The sequence below is a fragment of the Hyperoodon ampullatus genome (genome assembly GCF_949752795.1).
Source record: "Hyperoodon ampullatus genome assembly, chromosome: 6".
NCBI classification, from domain to species: domain Eukaryota; kingdom Metazoa; phylum Chordata; class Mammalia; order Artiodactyla; family Ziphiidae; genus Hyperoodon; species Hyperoodon ampullatus.
The window spans coordinates 126,699,863-126,706,065 of NC_136919.1; the positions used below are offsets into that span (position 1 = coordinate 126,699,863).

Below are 6,203 nucleotides of genomic sequence, written 5' to 3' on the forward strand. Positions count from 1 at the left end.
CAGATGCAGGGGTCGGTGGACGGGGGGCACCAGGGATGGTTGTGTCACAAAGCGCATTTCACAGGGGTGGCGGAGGCTTAGTCCTGCTGGGAAACGTGAGCAGCCCCTGTAGAATACGCCTCGCACCATAGTCTCCCGTGGGGGGGAGGGAGCTGTGTTTGTTATGCATGGACCCCCGCCAGTGTGCACGTGCGGGTGTTAGTTCCCCAGGCTCTGTGCCTGGAAGGGCAAGCCCACGTCCAGCGGATGCATCCATCCCAACAAGGATGCATCCATCCCAACAAGGATGCATCACCGCCTCCTTCAGCCTGGAAGGATGGGATGGAATCAACTTGCCACCCAGGGGCGGGTTGGTGTCCCTGAGGGGTGGGGACGTCTCCGGTGCTGATACTCAGGCCGCGGGTCTAACGCTCACAGTGGGAGGAGCTCACTCAGCGCGTGGCCGGGTGTCCGTGCTCCCAGGTGCCTGCACCGTCCCAGCACCCCACCGTGACCTCTGTCCCCGGCCTGTGTGCAAGTTCCAGGAGGGGGGCACAGAGGTCGGCTGCTGTCCACTGGACGTATCACCCCGTCCACCTGGCTGTGTGGGCTCCGAGCAGCGGGTGATCTCCTGCCGGTGTCCAGACCATTTTCTCTGCAATGGTTGGCTGCTGCTAAAGAGTCCGTGCATCTTTTCTTTTTTTCCTTTTTTTTTTCACCTACACAATGTTTTCATTTTTATTCAACTATAAGCAAATAGCAGAATTAACACAACATCCAGCAATTCCAGATCGGCTTTTCTTACACCGAAGAGTGATCAATTTAACAGGCACAGACTTTCGGATTTCTGATGATCTCTCACTCAGCCCTGCAGCTCATCCAGAGGGCCACTCTTTAACAGCAAAGCGACTCTCTCCCTATTGCTTTCTTCAGTACTGCTCTTTAAAGGAGCCAGAGCGGGACACTGATACCCAATTACCAGCCAGAGATGTACCACGTGGGGGGCTAGCGGACGGGCTCCTGGTTGTCTTAGAGACAGGACCGTGAAAACACATGCCAGAAGACGCCGTCACACACAGTCCTGGGCTCGGGCTCACAAAGGCAGAGGCAATCAACCTTTTCTTTTTTTCAACCTCCCTTAAAGATTCTTTGATGCTCTGTTCTAATACTGCAGACCCGTCTTTTTACCAGAATCTTTTTTTTCTTTAATGTCTGGGTTGTTATGCTTATGTTAACATTTTGATGACCCCATCCTACTACCAAAATATCTCCCACCAAAACGGAGTTCAGATTTGATCAAAACGTAAACCCCCTAGAATTACAGAGGACAGGCAGAAGCAAAAGTCACCCTAAACCTATAACTCTCACTGCTCAGGGCTGGGGCAGCAGGGAGGGGGGCAGTCTACGCGTGTCACTACACTGAGACACTGCGTGGGACCTCTGGGACCACGTCCGTCTCCTGGCTTTCCTCTGCTTCCCAGACAGCTGCTCGTAGAGGTTGGGCACATAGTCATCCCATTCGGCCTGGTAACACGCGCCGGCCACCAGAGACCCGAGCTCGAACTTTCTGCAGAAATTTGCTGCCTTGAATTCGCCACTCCTCTCCAGATCGGTTGCTGGGAATGGGCTCATCACACTTCAATGGCCTGTCGTGCTCATAGACCTGCCAGGCGTAGCGGTGAAGGCCTGTGCCCCTGGGTGGCCCAGAGCCCACGTAATCGGAGAGCACCGTGCCACTGCTGAGGTCGTCGCCCTCATGATGACCACCAGGAAGTGGTGCCATTCCCTGTGTTTGGGATCCTTCCTGATGGGAGCATCCATGTCTGTCAAGACAAGGATATGCAGTGTACCTGGATCAAGGCCATCCCGTGCAATGCTGGTGGGCCGGTTCTTCACCTGCAGCGGGTGCTGTGGCCTCTCGTCCACTTCCTGCAGGCTCAAAGGCCCGGACCACTTGTTGAGGTCCACCGGCATCGCGGAGCCGAGAGGGGCGGACAGCAGGGAAAGCAGCAGCAGGACTCGCGCAGGGTAGCAGTCCAGACTCCCGGCGGTCTGCAGACTGTCCTGAGGCAACTCTGTGCATCTCTTTTCATCCACACATCCTGTGATGCACAGAAGCGCTGCCAAGGCCCTGCCATTGGGAGGATCTCCCCTCAGCACTGCCGGCCAGGGTGGCCCGGCCTGGACTGGTCGTGCAACAACTGTTCATGTTTGCTCAAAACAACTTATGGAGCCGACAAAGCAAGAGCCACACCAAACCTTCCCTTCCTCCTCTGTCCGCCCGGTGGAGGGACCTGGAGGTGTGAGCGGAGAGGCCGAGAACAGCAGAGGTGCTGACGGGTGCTGCCTGTCCGTGGGACCCACTGTGCCCAGCAGGTGGGCGCTGCCTGGATCTTTAATCTGTCATCTCCATCTCCATCGTTCAACGGATGCGGCTGTGCCTGCCTGACTTGGGATCCGGAAGTCTGACGCGCGTCTGTGATGGCAGTCACTTGATGCGCACGCAAAAACCTCAGGTGCCGTCAGCGCCCGCTGTGAAGTAGGAGGCGACGGCTTCCTCCTCTGCGCTCTGCCCGAGTTCCCTGTACTTCCCAACACCTCCTCAGCCCTTCATCACCGCGCCACCTTTCCCTCTCTAAACCGGAGTCCAGGACCTCCCCGGGTGCTCCCGGTCTGATACCCACGTCTGCGCACGTCCGGTAGCTTTCTGTGCCAGTGCTGTCGTAGTGCTCAGTGTGTCGTCCTGCAGTGGTTGATTTGCTTCTCTGCAAAGCCCGTGCATTTTTGCTTATTTTGCAACAAGGATGGTACTTGGCAAAAAGTAGATGATCCATAAATATTTGAAAGGGTAAGACCTACGTGAGAAAGAAACCAAGCCCAGCCCTGCCACTGGGAATTCTTCCCCAGCCACCCCATCCTACGGCCATTTCTTCTATCTCTTACCTGCACCAATTTCCTCAACTGCCTTTAGTACTCAGATGACTCACGTACTTGTATTTCTAGCCCCCAAACCTACCCTCCTTTGAGAGCTCTCTGTCCTAAGCCCCATCACCCATCCTGTCACCCTAGCTAGGATCTACGCGGTCAATCTTCACACCCAACTGTCTGCTCCAACTCTTATTTTGTTGGTTCTTTTGTTTTTTTTCAGATTCTACATATGAGTGAAATTGACAGTAGTTGTCTTTCTCTATCTGACTTATTTCACTTAGAATAATATCCTGGGCTTCCCTGGTGGCGCAGTGGTTGAGAGTCCGCCTGCCGATGCAGGGGACACGGGTTCGTGCCCCGGTCTGGGAAGATCCCACATGCCGCGGAGCGGTTGGGCCCGTGAGCCATGGCCGTTGAGCCTGCGCGTCCGGAGCCTGTGCTCCGCAAGGGGAGAGGCCACAACAGTGAGAGGCCCACGTACAGCAAAAAAAAAAAAAAAAAAAAAAAAAAAATATCCTCTGGCTCCATTCATATTGTTGCAAATGGCAGAATTTCATTCTTTTTTTATGGCTGAGTATTCCAATATCTATATCTATATCTATCTATATCTATATAGATATAGATATATATCTCACAATTTCTTTATCCATTCATCTATTGATGGACACAAGTTGCTTCCATCTTGGCTATTGTAAACCATGCTGCACTGAACACAGGGGTGCATGTATCTTTTTGAATTAGTGTTTTCCTGTTCTTCAGACAAATACCCAGAAGTGGAATTGCTGGATCATATGGTAGTTCCATTCTTAATTTTTTGAGGTACCTCCAAACTGTTTTCCATAGTGGCTGCACCAATTTACACACCCACTAACAGAAATTTTTCCTTTTCTCCACATCCTTTTCAACATTTGTTATTTCTTGTCTTTTTGATAATAGCCATTCTAATAGGTGTGAGGTGATATCTCATTGCGATTTTGATTTGCATTTTCCTGATAATTAATGATGTTGAGCATCTTTTCATGTGCCTGTTGGCATCATATGTCTTCTTTGGAAAAATGTCTATTCAGATCATCTGCCTATTTTTTAGTTGGGTTGTTTGCTTTTGTTGTTGAGTTTTATGAGTTCTTTATATAGTTTGGATATTAACCCCTTATTCATATATGATTTGCAAATATCTTCTCCGTTTAGGTTAGCAGCCTTTTCATTTTGCTGACGGTTTCCTTCACTGTGCAAAAGTGTTTTAGTTTGATGTGGTCCATTTGTTCATTTTTGCTTCTCTTTCTTTTGCCTTTGGAGTCAGAGCCACAAAAACATCACTAAGACCAATGTCAATGAGGTTACTGCCTATGTTTTCTTCTAGGAATTGTAGTTTCAGGTCTTACATTAAAATATGTAATCCATTTTGAGTTAATGTTTGCGTATGATGTAAGATAGGGTTCTACTTTTATCCTTTTGCCTGTGGCTCTCCAGTTTACCCAATACCATTTATCGAAGATACTATCCTTTCTCCATTTTATGTTTTTTTTCTCCTTTGTCATAAATTAATTGTCCGTATATGTGTGGGTTTATTTCTGGGCTCTCAGTTCTGTCCCATGATCTATGTATCTGCTTTTGTGCCAGTATCATGCTGTTTTGATTACTGTAGATCTGTACAATAGTTGGAAATCAAGGAGTGTGATTCCTCCCGCTCTGTTCTTCTTTCTCAAGATTGTTTTGGCTATTCGGGATTTTTTGTGGTTCAATACAAATTTTAGGATTATTTGTTCTAGTTCTGTGAAACATGCCATTGGAATTTTGACAGAGATTGCTATGAATCTGTAGATTGCTTTGGGTAGTATGGAAATTTTAACAATATTTATTCTTCCAATCCATGAACACATAATATCTTTTTTTTGTGTGTGTCTTCTTCAGTTTCTTTTATCCGTGTCATATTTTTTCAGTGTACAAGTCTTTCATCTCTTTGATTAAATTTATTCTTAGGTATTTTATTTTTTGATGCAATTTTAAGTGGGATTGTTTTCCTAATTTCTCTTTCTGAGAGTTTTTTTTTTTTTTTTTTTTTTTTTTGCGGTACGCGGGCCTCCCACTGTTGTGGCCTCTCCCATTGCAGAGCACAGGCTCCGGACACGCAGGCCCAGCGGCCATGGCTCACGGGCCCAGCCGCTCCGTGGCATGTTGTATCTTCTCTGACCGGGACACGAACCCATGTCCCCTGCATCAGCAGGCGGACTCTCAACCACTGCGCCACCAGGGAAGCCCTGAGAGTTTGTTTTTAGTGCATAGAAATGCTATGGATTTCTGTATATTGATTTTGTATTCTGAAACTTTACTGAATTCATTTATTACTTTTAACAGTTTTTTGGTACAGCGCTTAGGGTTTTCTACATATAGTATCATGTCACCTACAAACAGTGGCAGTTTTACTTCTTTTTTCCAATTGGGATGAATTTCTTTTTCTTGCCTAATTGCTGTGGTTAGGACTTTCAATATTCCGTTAAATTAAAATGGTAAGAGTGGGCATCTTTGTCTTCTTTCTGATCTTAGGGGGAAAGTCTTCAGGTTTTCATTGTTGAGTATGGCGTTAGCTATGAGTTGGTCATATATGACCTTTTTTATGTTGAGTTATGGTCCCTCTACACTCACTTTGTTGAGAGTTTTTACTGTAAAAGGATATTGAATTTTGTCAAGTGCTTTTTCTGCATGTATTGAGATGATCATATGATTTTTATCCTTCATCTTTAAAATGTGATGTATCCCATTGATTGATTTGCAGAAGTTGACCATCCTTGCAACCCCAGAATAAATCTCACTTGATCCTGGGGTGTGATCCTTTGAATGTATTGTTGGATTTAGTTTGCTGATATTTCATTGAGAATTTTTGCATTTGTGTTCATCAAGGATATTGGCCTATAATATTTGTGTGTGTGTGTGTGTACTGTCCATATCTTGCTTTGATAACAAAATAATACTGGCTTCATAAATTATGTTAAGTTTCCCCTCCTCTTCAGTTTTTTGGAAGAGTTTGAGAAGGATAGGTATTAAATCTTCTTTGAATGTTCTGTATAATTCACCAGTGAAGCCATCTGGTCCTTGGAATTTTTTTATTGGGAGATGTTTGATTACTGTTTCAATTTCCTTACTAGTAATTGGTCTATTCACACTTTTTATTTCTTCATGATTCAGTCTTGGAAGATTGTATGTTTCTAGGAATTTATTCATTTCTTCTAGGTTGTTCATTTTATTGCTGTATAATTGTTCACAGTAGTCTCTTATAGTCCGTTGTATTTTTGTGATAT

At 46.3% G+C, this 6,203-nt stretch overlaps 1 pseudogene across 1 annotated transcript; it reads right to left on the reverse strand.

The window, feature by feature from the left end:
* Positions 1-1,350: 1,350 nt before the first annotated feature.
* On the reverse strand, positions 1,351-1,953 carry LOC307054909 (phosphatidylethanolamine-binding protein 1-like; annotated as a pseudogene). The gene has a single exon. The product of its transcript is annotated as a phosphatidylethanolamine-binding protein 1-like (transcript).
* Between the last annotated feature and the right edge of the window lie 4,250 nt (positions 1,954-6,203).